The sequence below is a fragment of the Leptonychotes weddellii genome, chromosome 8 (genome assembly GCF_054177405.1).
Source record: "Leptonychotes weddellii isolate Sample4059 chromosome 8, ASM5417740v2, whole genome shotgun sequence".
Lineage (NCBI taxonomy): Eukaryota > Metazoa > Chordata > Mammalia > Carnivora > Phocidae > Leptonychotes > Leptonychotes weddellii.
Genome location: NC_138376.1, coordinates 126,062,804 through 126,077,862, shown reverse-complemented (window position 1 = coordinate 126,077,862; position 15,059 = coordinate 126,062,804). Strand labels below are relative to the sequence as shown.

General features: G+C 38.7%; 1 long non-coding RNA gene across 1 annotated transcript; it reads left to right on the top strand.

The window, feature by feature from the left end:
* The first annotated feature begins 1,117 nt into the window (after positions 1-1,117).
* On the top strand, positions 1,118-12,337 carry LOC145723169 (uncharacterized). Its single transcript, XR_014148057.1, has 3 exons — positions 1,118-3,402; positions 7,487-7,631; positions 11,761-12,337. It is a non-coding gene; the product is annotated as an uncharacterized LOC145723169 (long non-coding RNA).
* The last annotated feature ends 2,722 nt before the right edge of the window (positions 12,338-15,059 follow it).

The window sequence follows — 15,059 nt, the reverse complement described above, 5'->3', positions numbered from 1 at the left end:
ACTATATTATACACCTGAGTCACTATATTATACACTGTACAGGAATGAAAATAAAAAACTTAATTAAAAAAAACCCTGTCTTCAATATTTTTTTGTCTATTTGACCTATTAGTTCGTTAGGAGTATGACCTCCTACTTAATGGATTTGTCAAGTTTTCTTGTAATTCTGTTAACTTTTGCTCTTTATAGTTCAGATTATATTGTGAGGTCAATATAAGATCTTAATTTTTATGTCACTTTTGTAGATTCTGCTTCTTATTATCATGTGTCTCTCCTTTCTCTATTAATGTTATTTTTGGTCTGATATTCTATTGCCACATAAGTTTTCTTTAGCTTAATATTTGCCTGGGACACATATTTTCCATCTCCACCCTTTTTGCAAATCTTTCAGCATGGTTTGATGTAGGAAAAAATCCAGATTCAGTATTTTTATCCTTCTCCCAAATAAAACAAAGCTTTAGCTGAGCATCGAAAACTCTACTATCCTGTCATTGTTGTCTAGAGTTTTAGGTTTTTTGTTGTTTTTTTTGTTTTGTTTTGTTTTACATTTTCTTAAAGCAGTCAATAGTTAATAAGTCTTACTAGCATTTTGTCAGTTTGGGGACTTGCCATTATATCTGGTCTCTCAGTCTCAGCTTTGGGTTTGTTGTTGCTGATGTACTTACTTTAACAGCAATTTTACCCAGAGTTGGAAACTCTTTTAATTTTTGTATATCTTTATTTTTCCCTCACTCTTGAATGATATTTTAGCTGTGTATAAAATGTTAGGTAGTCAGTTTTATTTTTTCTTGGCAAGTTTGAGACACTGACCCATTGTCATGCATCTCTTAGTGCTGGTATTCCACTGTCAACCCAACTATTGCTCTGCGGCAATCTGCCCTTTCTCTCTGGTTGTCCTACATATTTTCTTGTTTTCTGTAATGTTCTCCAGTTTTTGTCCACAGTGTGCTGGGGTGGAATTTATATCATTAATCTTTTCAATTTGGGATCCATCTCCTAATCTAGTAATAGATTTCTATTGCTAATCTCTCCTTCAATGTTCTGGTTTAAAGTTTATCAGTGCTCTGAGGTTTTGCATTTTATTTAACCAAAGTTTATAATTTGTTCTTCTTTATAGCTCACTGTTCTTGTTTCAGCTTTTCTATTCTTTTTGAAAAAAACTTCTTCCTATTTTTTATCTGATTGTCTTGTTTATTTCTTCATACATCCAGAACATACTTTAGTCCCTCTTGTACTATTATGTAAATTTAGTTGTCTGGAATGGTATATGTTTTAGTTGTTTTGTTGGCTGTCTTTTTTAGCATTTGGTGTCTTCATGTGTTAAGGAATTTTTATTTGCTGGCTTATTTTAAGTGGAAGGGTTCTTTTCCATTTATCTCACTCTTTCTCAGTCTGTACTCACTTCTGTCTAGAAGTTGTCTTCACCCAGTGCCTTGGGTCCCCATCCAGACCAGGCAGGAGTTGGCAGCAGATTTTAGTAGCAAAATCCTCCAGTCCAGCCTCTGAGCATTGAGCCTGGTCCCGATCTCCATCCTGTAGGGAGACTGCTATTATTCCTTATGACCCCACAGAAGCCGGGCTCTCAGCCACTACCGACTGCTCTCTGCTGGAGCCTCAGGAGGCCTGTAGCTTTAGGCACACTCACTGCCTGCTATTTCTATTCTGTTTCTGGTCTAAGGAGATAAGATGTGAATCTAGTCTTCGAGTCCAGCTCTGACTTCCTTGAATTCTCTCCCTTTCTGGTTTCTGCATCGTTGCTGTGCACTTGGCACCTAGCATGCATTTGTATGCAGCAAGGTGTAAAAGTGTCCAGCTATCGTGGTACGAGTTGATAAAGCCTTCCAAGAGTGGTACTGACAGTCCCCAAAGGGAGTGGCTACCCTGGATTGGTTTGGCTGGGGGAGCGTTCAAGAAGAAAATGTAGCTGGTCCAGTCCTAGCGGGACAGACAGTATTTGGACAAACAAAGAGGAAAGGATCAAGTATTGCAGAGAGGAGCAACAGAGAATAGAGGCCCAGAGAAGAGAATCAAGAAAACTAGGCAGAGAAGCTAGTTAGAACAAATCTGGCTAGAATAGAAGATCTATGAAGAAATCAGTAAAAGAAAAGTTTGGAAAAATTGTTGGGGCCAGATCACGGACATACCAGATTTCAAGACGAAGAGATTTAGACAAAAAGTGATGGAAAGATACTGAAATCTTTGCATAGAAAAACAGAAGAGCTATTACTGATTGAAAATTTATATTTTTTTTTTGCCAGGCACGATGCTAAGTGCTTTATGTAAATTATCTCACGTGAGCTTCAAGCAACCCTATGAAATAGATACTTTTGTTGTACACATTTAATAGATAAGAAAATTGAATTTCGAGAGTTTAAATGATTTGCTTGAAATCACATAGACACACAAAAAAGAAAGAAAGAAAGAAAGAAATCACATAGAGAGTATGGCAGGCTGAATCATGGTCTGAAAGATAGGAGGTCCTAATTCCTGGAACCTGTACATGTTACTTTGTAAGGAAAAAGAGTTTTTGCAAATGTGATTAAGGATTCTGACAAACGGAGATTAACCTAGATTATTCAGAGGACCTTAATTCCAATCACAAGTGTCCTTGTAAGAGGGAAGCAGAGAGGAAACGTAATACACACAGAAGAGGAAGAGGCAATGTGAAGACAGAGGCAGAGATTGGACTGATGCAGCCACAAGCAAGGGAGGGCCAGCAGCCTCCAGAAGCTAGAAGGGGCAAGGAACTTGCCTGAGAGCCTTATTAGGGTGCCCAGCCCTTGCTGACAACTTGATTTCAGCCCAGGGAAGCTGATGTTGAACTCTTGTCTTCCAGGACGGTGAGAGGGGACATTTTGTTGTTTTGAGCTACCAAATCTGTGGCACAGCCACAGATGGTAATGCAGGTGGGACAAGGGAGAGTCAGCACGTGACCAGTCACTGTGACTCTGCGCTCATGTGTTCACCAATACTCAAGGAAAAAAAATCCACTGATTTTGGATGATTCTTCTAGAAATGAGGCAGAGAACTGAATAAAGCAAGACCAAGCTGGACCTGGAAGATCATTCAGGAGGCTCTGACAGTCACCCAGTACAACCAGGTGCCTGAATTGTAACGAATGTGTCAGCTATATGTTTATTCAGTGGTGCAATTAACAGGTGGGAATAAAGAAGAAACGCTCTAGTGTTAATTACTTTCCTAGGAGATTGCTTATCACACTGATAACTTGTTTCATTTCCGGGTAGAGTTGTCAAAGATTCATCCATGGCTGTGAACAGGCATTTTTCATTTATTCTTCAGGAGCCCATTCATGACCCACGTTCTGATTCTCGAGTTGGGAAAACTTTCAAATCCAAACTGAGGTGTTAAACAAGATAATATTTAAATTGCTTTATAATTCAGGTAAGTACCATGCACAATTTATAATGTGTAATTATAAAAGCATTACTGTCAAATTGATGGCAGGTATGAAATTTATGTTAAGTGTGCAGCATTTGGCACTTGGGTATGCGAATTTCTGCACTTCCCTGACAAGCTCTGCAAACCCTTCTTTGTTTCAGTCATTCTGGGCACAAGGCCTCTGCAGCAGGCCTGGAGGCAAGATCTGGGTCCACAGGCTGGAAAAGTCATTTTAACTGAGCCACGGATTCCTCACCTATCAAGTGGTAAAACACCATGCGCCTTCCAGGGTCCTGGTGAGAAGTCAACGTGAGATCATTTGTAAAGAACCTGCCCAGGGCCTGGTGCTGAGTACAGTGGTCACTGGGCCAAGAAGCCAGGCACCCGGTTTGGATCCAGACTCTGATTTACTGACAATGTGACCCCAGCAGTTTCTCCATCTGCAAAATTTATTCCTACCTCTTAGTTTTGTTGGGAGGATTAAGTGAGTCTACTCATATAAAGCATCTGGAAATTTGTGAGCACTTTACATACATTAACTATTATTGTTTATAGCACAGGTGGAGACCAACACCTGACTTAAGAGCACAGTTTTAGATCCCATTTCTACAGGAGGCCTGATGGTTTTTCTGGGAATCGAGAGGGTGAGGAGGATGGGGTGAAGGGATCCCAGAGCTCTATTTGGTATAAGAGTCTCTGTTCCATTTGTCACATGTGGAATCTTTGGACTGTCCTTTGAATTGATGGGACTTTTCTGAGGATCTTGATGAGTTAATTCAATACTGCCTTGGAATAAGGCTGAGTCTGTATTGTGTTTAGGATGCTAGAGGAATAAAATAACACTGAGCATTGGTGAGCAAACAATAAAGCAGAACAGGGAGGTTTGGGAATATATTCATAAAGGGGAAATACATTATGGTTAATGCACATATTATAAGTCATAGATAGTGATGAAATTAAAATTCATCTCCAAAGTCTGTGTGGCATTGCAAAGAATGGGGAGACTCACGAATAAGGCATAAATAGATACCATAAAAAGGAGCTCATTAAACAACCGTGATTTCAGCGGGGATGACAGACAACCACCTTATTTCACATTTTAGGACTACTGCTGGTTTCAAAGCTATCACAAAATCTCTTTACTTACTTTTTTCATCTCAAAATAGTTCAAGTAAAAAATGCCCTCCTTTTGCATTTGGAAACATGGCTGTAAACAGTACTGTTTCTACTATTCATCTTTTGAAATAGGGATGCATCCAAAGTTTTTATATTTGGGGAATTTAATAGGTATAATTCAGTATCCTCCTATGTTGTTAGCACATTCAGAATGCATTTTAAGTGAAAACAAAACAGAAACATTTCCAGTCTCTCCAAGATATTTTAATTCATCGCATATGATTCTCCACAAAAAAAATCCTTCATTGAATAAGTTATTCAAAATCAAGTGTATAGATTGGCATAAAATGGATTTTGCATTAGTTCATCTAGTAATCCCTAAACTGGTGAAAAATCAAGGTGTAATACAACAGTTTCAGTTATAACTATGTAAATGTAAGATATTATGTTATAAAGGAAATGTAAGGATTGTAGTAAAGAGCCATGTAATTTAAAAAAATGATTCCTAAACTAACCAACACTGTCCAAAATCATTATGGAAAAAGATTTTAAAACATGAATAAAGTATAAAAAGAGCTAAATTAATAGACATAGGTAATTTGTTTCTGAATGGGAAAATTCAGTCTTTTAAACATGTCAATTTCTTACAAATTATTCTATACCACATTCAAAGTAGTTCTAAAAAATAATCCCAGCAAGGTTTTTCAATGGATCTTGACAAGCTGATCCTCAAATTCAAACAGAAGCACAAAGGGTCAAAAACATGTCAGATAATTTTGAAGAAATAGGTTATAAACCTATAGTGGTTAAAATAAGAGAGGGAGGAAACATGCATGCATAAAGGGAAATGTCATAAATGATCAAGGCCATGGAACAAATCAATGGGATAGGGATGGAGCACTCAAATGATACTGGGACAATTACCATTCAAAACCAATTTGAGATGGATTAAAGATCAAAAACATTCTTGTTTAAGATTTTCTTTAAGTTGTCAGAGAGAGAGCACAAGCAGAGGGAGCGGCAGGCAGAGGGAGAAGCAGACTCCCTGATGAACTGGGAGCCCAGTGCGGGACTTGATCCCAGGACCCTGAGATCATGACCTGAGCCGAAGGCAGATGCTTAACTGACTGAGCCACCCAGGCATCCCAAGCTCAGAATCTTTAATGTGAGAAACAAAACACTGAATCTTTAGAAAAAAATTATACAAGAATATATCTTGGGGTCAGGGAAGGGAGAGTTATCTTAATCAAGGTCAAAAGTCTGAAACCACAAAGAGAGGATTAATGAATCTGCTTACATTAAAATTATAATCTATAAGTGAGTGTGAAAATTAAGCTAAAGTCTGGAAATACATATAACCAGGAATAGTATCTATAAATAAATAAATAAGAAATAAACAACCCAAGGGGAAAAAAATGAGGAAAGCCTTAAATAGGCAATTTGCAGAAGAGAGACGTGATTAGCTAATATAAGAAAAGATGCTCAACCTCACTAGTCATTACAGAAATGCAGATTGAAAGATACCTCCTACACCCATCTGTTTAGCAAAAATGAAAGTGTTTGACATTTCCAAGTGTCAGCCACCATGTGAAGGGATGCATCGCTAATATTTTACCCCTGAACGTGTAAATTGGAGAGTCCTTTGGTAGTATGCAGAAGAGTTAAAGATGCAATGCTCATAACTTTTAAGTCAGCATTTCCACTTCTGGATATAGGTCCTAAAAATCTCTAGCTCATGTATACCAAGAAAAATATAGAAGATTTCATGGACCATTGTTTAAAATTAAGAAAGGTTAGGAACAGCTTATTTTTTATTTTTTTAAAGATTTATTTATTCGTAAGAGACACAGAGAGAGAGAGAGAGAGAGAGGCAGAGGGAGAAGCAGGCTCTGCAACGAGCAGGGAGCCTGATGCGGGACTCAATCCCAGGACCCTGGGATCATGACCTGAGCCGAAGGCAGACGCTTAACCATCTGAGCCACCCAGGCACCCTAGAAACATTTTAAATGACAATCCGTAAAATGGATAAATTGGGGTATATTTATGTAATGTACACTCTTCAGTAATTAAAATAGATTAACCAGGACCACGCACAGCAATACAGATCTCAAAATAATAATGATGCACGAGAAAGCATGCTGCAGAATGGTATGTACACTACGGTACTGTCCATATAAAGTATGAAAAAACAGGAAAAATGTTGGTGGTATGGCTATATGTACTGGTAGGATAAAAACATGCATATAAATGATAAATAGTGATTTTGGAAAACCTCTGAGGAGAGAGGAGGAGGAATGGACTTAGAGGTAGGATGCCCAGGTGGTATCAATGTTACCTGAAATGTCTTTCCCTTTTTTCCCCTTAAAAGTCTTGTGAAGCAAATCTGGAAAACCATTAGCATTAGATAAAATTGACTGGTGGCTACACAGGTATTTATGTACCAGCCTCTATGTTTTTCTGGATGTTTGAAATATGTTCAATCAAATATTAATTTATTATTGTTAGCCACATAATAAGAAAGAGAATTCTATATTACAAGTCCAGGAATTGAAGTCATCCCCCCTATTTTACAATATCTGGCATTAGGACACCTTACAATCAGGATGTATGTTCATAGAGTATTTCTTTCTTCCCTCTTAAAGCCATTCCAAATTGATGGCATGTCCTACAATTCTTAGTGCTTTAGACTTAGTGTTGGTGTATGTTATCATGATCTCAACCTCTACGTTCTTTAGTATAGGGATGAATTTATGAATCAGGTAATTTGACTGCTTTAAGCTCTCAGCTCCTCTTTCCCAAAGCACTGGAGAGTTTCTCTGTGGCAGGGCTGGCTTCCAAAGTGTACAATGCCACTATGCCATTGCATGGGATCCCATGTTCAGAAGGACTCTGTGTTTGGTTTAATGTTCTGCTGTTGTCGTCTTGAACCTCTTAGTAACATTATCTTTGAATCTGTGTTCTGTGATTGAAGAGATAAGACAATGGAGCACAACTGTGTGCAGAGGAGACAGGATGAAGATGTGTCCTTCTGCCCCTCTCGCTGCCAATTCTCAGGCAGCCTGTGTGGGGTCCCAGGGAAGCAGGATTCTGGGGGACCTACGATGTATTCGGTGAAGGTAAGCATGTGACGTCCATGACTGAGTAAGTACTTACAGCCCTGAGAGGCCAGGCTTTCTGGTTTGAACCAGAACTTGCTTTGAATGCAGAGAGGAGGCAGTGACATTCTGAGGAACATGAGTGACCAAAGAACCCTGTTGTCACACCCGTTCCCACTCCCATGAGTTCCCTGTGCTAGCCAGCAATGCTAGCTGAAGATGACACAGAACAGCAGGGAAAGGCTTGAGAGCACATATCCTTTTCCTCTTCAGTCTTTCCTTTTCCATTAGTGAACTGAAGATAGAGTGTTGGTAGAATACGGGTATATTAGGAGGTGAAATAAAAACAGCTGAATTAGTTTTGGGCAACATTTCCACTGTGTTTGCAAGAACAAAATACATATGCATATACGAGCTACAAAATACAAATTGTATAATATCAGTGATTTCACACGTAAGTTAGATGCTCTTATGTTTGAAATGAAAATTGGAATTGGACCACATAAGGATGAGTGGTAAAATTCATGCTAATTAAAAATTTTAATTTCTCTTTAATTAGAGTGGCATCAAAGGGCAAAAAAACAAAAACAAAAACAAACAAAACAAAACAAAAAAAACACCCCACCATGGCAAACTGAGACAGAGACAGAGGCAGGGGTGTATGGAGGAGAGAGAAACACCATGGGAGAAAGAAAAAAAGCATTATATTTTTGTTAGCAGCACTTTTCTGCCATTGAGACAAGAGGTCCCACATGTTCGTTCTCCCTGGACCCCACAAATTATGTAGCCAGCCCAACTCTATAAGAAAATACACAGCGGCACAGACTTAGTAGACAGGCAGGAGGAGGAATTGTCTCTTAAAGCAAAAGGAAACAGGGAAACAAAGCAGAACAATAGGCTCCTCCCTAGGACTGTTCTAATTACATATTCCATTTCCTCTTGCTTGTGAGTGCTTGATGGACTATATTTCCCAGATGCCTGTGCAGTGAGGTGTGGTCATGTGACTAGTTCTAGCCAATGAAAATTAATGTGGTATGTACCACATCTGGATCTGGTCTATTAAACCCTTCTGTGTACCCTGCTCCATGCCTTTGCCTCCTCCCAGATGACTAGGATCATGAGGCCACATGTTAACTATGACAAAGCCACTATCAGCCAGCCAGTATCAACTGCACGGACCAGAGTCCACCTCTTCTCCCCATTTCATTGGGACCTGACCAACACTGGCCTATTAACCTGTAAAGTAAATAAACATGTTGTTTCTGTAGCCACTGAATTTTAGGGGTATATTCTATTACTTAGCCTAGCTTACCCTAACTAACATGCTCACCAGAAATGTATGGACAAAAGCAGCCAAGAAAAATTACCCAGAAATTACTTTCCTTAATTCTCATTTCCTTTCTTCTTCACTAATGCTGGGGAACAACTTTTAAAGTTATACTTTCCTAGCGCACATCCAGTTGATATTATTTGAAGTCCACCTGGAAGTGAAAAGCTTTTGCCCTCACTCGCAAGGACCCGAATTGATATTAAACATAATAGAGTTATTTAGGTGTTTTTCTTCTGGACCTAATAAATGACATTAAGAGCCCAGAAATAATTTATCTGTTAAGGATAGCTCCTGCCAAGGAGATGTAGGAGTGGGGGGGTGACAGAAATCTCAGGGTCTCTTCCTGGCTCTGGTGATCACTTGCTTATAACTTTCAACGTCTAGTTTCTGCCTCTAGGGTCACCTGCCATCAGCTTCGCCAGATTATTATAAGGCTGGTAATCACAAGGCACACGCTAACTGCTTAAAGAGTCTTAGAGGAAAAATAATATAGCAAGAATAACATTCTAGTTGTTTTACTTTATTTTTTTTATTTATTTTTTTTTAAAGATTTTTTTTTTTTTAATTTATTTATTTGACAGAGAGAGAGATAGCGAGAGAGGGAACACAAGTCGGGGGAGTGAGAGAGGGAGAAGCAGGCTTCCTGCGGACCAGGAAGCCCGATGCGGGCCTCGATCCCAGGACCCCAGGATCATGACCTGAGCCGAAGGCAGACGCTTAACGACCGAGCCACCCAGGCGCCCTAGTTGTTTTACTTTAAATAGAAGTTGGGTATCCAAGGGAAATTTGTTCTCATTTGTTTTATAAATAATGATTCCCGGTATTCAGATTCTTCTTTTCCTTGCAAGAGATCATTTTATTGTACTAAGATTAGAAGATCTGTTCCATTGTTTGAATAGGCAATTGATTAAATTTATTGATGAGCACTTTCAAAGGAATGTTATTAAAATAGTCATTTTTAATAAAATATACCTTTATCAGATTTCTAGTAAGTAGCATAAATAAAATCAGCCATACTTGTGAAAACAAATTAAACATTTTTTCATCTTAAATAAGTCTTACTTTCAAATTCATAGAGATTTAACTTCATTGGTATATTAAAAATTAATACACATTAATATACAGTAGAATAATATTATAATGTATTACTTATATTTAACTAGACAAACCAAATCATGTCTTTCTGAAAAACCACTACATGCAGTAAAAGCTGCATGTAAACGACTAGACAGTAATCTGAATATGAGTCTTGTTCTTTGTATTTATGTTTGGATCTTTTATGATACAATCGATGCAATGCATTAAAATAATAAATTAAAATATTTAACAAGCTTATTGAGCATATACCATAGGCAAAGTATTGTGATAGGGATTATGCAAGGAAATGAAAAGATTTTCAAAATGTAAGTAAAACTTTACATTACACTTGTGTAGAATTTTATACATCTAATAACACACTCACCTTGTTTGTCTCATTTGATACCCACAACATTTTTGTGAGATAAGAAGGGTGCGATAGCTCCATTTCATAGCTGAGGACACCCAACATTCAATACCCACTCTATTAGGTTCCTTTAGCTGCCATAAAAAAGTACTGCAAATTTGGTGGCTTAAAACAATAATCTACTATCTCACGGTCCAAAAATGAAGGTGTCGGTGGCACCATGCTCTCTCTGAAGATCTAAGGGAAGAATCTGTTTTACCCTTCTCTCCGAATTCTGGCATTGCCAGCCAACCTTGGCATTTCCTGGTTTGTAGGAGGATCACTCCGATCTTTGCCTCCATCTTCACATGGTGTTCTTCCCTCTGGGTGTGACTGTTTCTGTGTGTCTTCTCCTTCTTTTAAGACACTAGTCATCTTGGATGAAGGGCCAATTCTACTCCAGTATCAGATCATCTTAACTAATGTGACCAAATCAGGTCACATTTTGAGTTTCTGGGAAGGATATGAGTCTTAGGGGACACTATTCAACCCAGTAAAGTGGGTTGTACAATGTTTCTGGCTGAGTGAAGTTTCCCTTACTGTGCCCCGTCCAGGTCACAACAGAGTTCCGGGCACAGGACCCACTGTACAAAGGCATGGCAAGGTGGAGTGCTTGTTGAGCCAAGCTGAAACATGGCTTGTGGGGAGGAGAGTGAAAACATTGGTGTGAGGTGAGGGCATCAGTGGTGGGAGATGATGAGACCCAAGTGGGAAAATCTTTAAAAACCACCTGATAAAGTTTTGACACTATTGTAGGGGAGTCACTGCAAGGTTTTGACAGAAAAATGGTGGAGGTGGTGAGGTGTGTACAATGTTGGTTAGGAACTTAGTGAGGTAGTTGAGATTAAAGGTGACAAGTATTCAAAATAGAGTGTCAGAAGAGAAAGTGAGAAAAAAAGGAGGGTGGGAATGACAAAGGAAAGGAGAAAGGGCAAGAATTAGCTTAAATTTTTAGCTTAATTTCAGCAAAATTTAGCTTAATTTTGACTTAATCTGAAGGTGAAGAAAAAAGGGGAAAGAAAGGGAAATAGCCAGATGTTGGTCCCAGAAGACTAGAGAGAGAATAAGGACAAACAAACTGGGCATCACATCAAATGTTATTTGTTAACTTTGTTTAGCCTCCCTCCCCCCACAATAAGTACAACCCTCCTTCATCCCATTAAAACAGACGTAATTAAGATATGCACAGAACCAAGTTACTTTATTGTTATAAAACTGTAGGTACGACTCCATTTTCTTCATTGGTCTCTAACTCCTTATCTAACACATGGCTTATTTTGACCTTTGCGTCTCTCCTTTTAATTCTTTTGTTCCACTATGTTTATTCTGTCTTACAGGAGTTAGAAGAGAAGCACGATATATACTTTTTCTTTGTAAGAAGATGCCCATTCCAGATTGGTGATGATCCCTCCATCTTTCTCTTTGTTCCCTCATTTCCTGGAATGATCTACCATTTCTAGGCTTGTTTTTATTGCTTAACACACACTTACATAGTACTTACTATTTGCCAACCACTGTCTTAAGCATTCTATAGCTGTCAACTATAATCTGCATTTAATCTGCATAAGAGAACCTATGCTTGATAGTACTGTTCTCCACACTTTGTAGATGAGGGAGCTGAGGTGCAGTGAGGTTGGATGATCTTGACTAGAGGTAAGAGGCTGAATCTGTGTTCCTAACCACAGCCACCCTGCCCTGTGGTCAGTAGGAAGTGGAGGGGCTGCTGACAGGTCAGCCTTTGCTTATTTTTAAGACCTGGGCAGCCACTGACTGCAGAGCACTTTGTAACCTCTAATCATAAGAAAACAAGGAATGGTCACAGTTTCTAAATGCAGCAACTATTTAGAGTGAATATACAGTAAAGAACAGAATTATTCCTGGTTCTAGAGGGGAGTGGGGTGGGTGATGGGTTAGCCTGGTGATGGGTATTAAAGAGGGCACGTATTGAATGGAGCACTGGGTATTATACCCAAACAATGAATCATGGAACACTACATCAAAAAAAAAAATAATTAATTAAAAAAAAAGAATAGAATTATTCCTGATTAAATATGGGTTGGTGAATTTGTGGCCTGGTGGTGAAAGCAGCAGTGTCATCCATATCTCTCCCTTGCTCGTCTTGGGGCCTCCTGGCATGGGCAAGCCATCTCCTGGCTGAGGTCACGATAAACAAGGACACATACAGATGTCAGTTTCCTATGACGGGACTAAATCTGGCTTCCAAATTAACATTATGACCTCAAAGTTGTGGTTCTCAAATTTAGGCGCATGCAAAAATCACTTGGAAATTGGTTAAAGTGAAAATTCCAGACCCTTGTTCACCCCTCCCCGCAGATTATCATCAAGGAATGAGTGGAGCCTAGGAAACTCCCAATTTAAACAAGCACAGTGATTCTAAAGCTGTTCATCCAAGGACACACTTTTAAGAAACACCTGTAGAGCCTAAGCTACCTGAATCTATGGATTTTAGGTGGTTTTCCTCAAAATTTTGAATTGTTTTTAGCATATTTGGAATTCTCTTATATTTAACACATACCAACTAGGTATCTACTAAAATAGAGATATCTATCAAATTTTATCATTAGGGGTTTTAAGAATTTATTTATTTATTTGAGAGAGGGAGAGAGCGTGCGATTGAGAGAGAGCATGAGTGGGGTGAGTGACGGAGGGAGATGCAGACTTCCCGCTGAGCAGGGAGCCCTATGCCGGCTTGATAGATCTGGGAGTCTGGGATCATGATCTGAGCCAAAGCAGATGCTTAACTGACTGAGACACTCAGGCGCCCCTATCATTGGGGTTTTTAAGTTATAAATTCCTTAAAACACACTTAAAGAGTTATTACTTCCAGAAACTTGGTGATATGGATAAAAAATAGTTTTCCATGAGGTTAATGTATCCAGAATCCATATTAGGCTGGAAAAGTGTCCCAATAGTTATCAGCTTTGGGTAAGTTGTTCCATGCATACTATGCACACAGTTTTGGCTAACTGATAGTCTGAGACCCTGCCTGTGCGCATTCTAAAGGTATGTATCACGTGAATCTTCTGCAATTCATGTATACGATCTGCCAGGGTTTTAAAGCCTCAGAGCCTGAGCATCACTGAGCTAATCACTTTATGTTTCATTTCAGCAGAAAATTAAGTTATATAACTTGCATCCTTATAGCTTGATTTTTAAAGAAGCTCAGTCCACGGACAAGAGAAATCACAAGGGCACCCTAAATTCATTTTGTCCATGATGGACATCCGTAATAGAGCCCATCAGTTTCCATCAGAACACCAGGTCTTAAATAGCCAGATCACCATGGTTGGAGGTATTTATGTTTCTCTTCCTAATATACTTAGTGCCTTTAAGTAATCAAGTTTTCTCTTGTTCAGCTACTCCCGACTAGAACTAAGTTATAATTCTTTAGGAAGATGTTTAAACTCATTCTCCATTTACAACTGAGGGCCATTTCTCAGCCCTGCTTCTTGTTCCAAAGAAAGCCTAGATTAATATGCTGGGACTCAAACTTTTGCTCTAATTCTTCAATTTCATCCAATTTTAAGTAGTTTTTCTGAGCATATAGAACCATCTTCTTCAGATAATCTCACCATTTTGGTATTTTAAGACAATTACACTTTAAATTCAAAACCCTTTTGAAATTGAGGGACAAAGAAGTATTTAAAAATACATAGCACATATTCTAAACTTTATGTTTAGGTGGGTTATATAAGCAAGTGAGACATATTAAAATATATACATCTAGCGAAACAAAAGACATAATATTTAAACATGATCTCACAATTTAAAAACAATCAGTGGGCTTTAGTCAGGCTTACTATGCATTTCAAATACAGGTGGGCTTTGTCGTGGGCACAAGGTGTTCAAGTGAAAGGACATAATCCAAAGGACAGGATCATTACGGTAAGTCGTCTCTGTAAACTCTAAAGATAACAACTTCCTCTGTACATACTACAAAGAGTGCCTAACTTTTCTGGGTATGATAGAACTACTTAAATGTCATGTCTGATCTAATCCCCTAGCCCCCAGAAAATAAAACTAATAAAAAATCAACCCAAATGAGGATATATAGTTATAAAGTGATCTAGAGATTCTTATTCTACAACAGGAAACATTTTTGAGGACCCACATAGGACCCACTGGTGCTGGGACGCAGGGTAAAGGAAACAGAACAGTCCTTCCTTCATGGGGCTCCAAGTCTCAGGAGAATGAAGTCACGAGCAGTGCTCTCTCCTGGAAATTTGAATCGACAAAAATGCCAAGGGAAGCGAAGATTATTTTGTGCAAGTGGCACAGAAAGTTTCAAGTAGTAGTAGTAGGTTGAGGCAATCTGTTCTTTGAGCTTCATAATTTGACTAAGTATCATAATTGAAGAACATATCTATATCTATATATTGATATAAACCTATCTGTTTTTCTTTCTGTACCTCCCAGGAAAAAGAGGCTAGTCAAAGCTTTGGGAGACGCCTCGATTTTGCTAAAATTCACTTACTCCGTTGGTCTTAATTTTTATCTTCTAATTAAAAAAAAAAAAGGAAGGTGCCATTTTGGTTTGCGTTTGCAAATTCCTCAGCATTGCATTCATGGAGTGCACGCTGTCCCCTAAGTTCCTGGGACTTAGAGATGAGGGGGT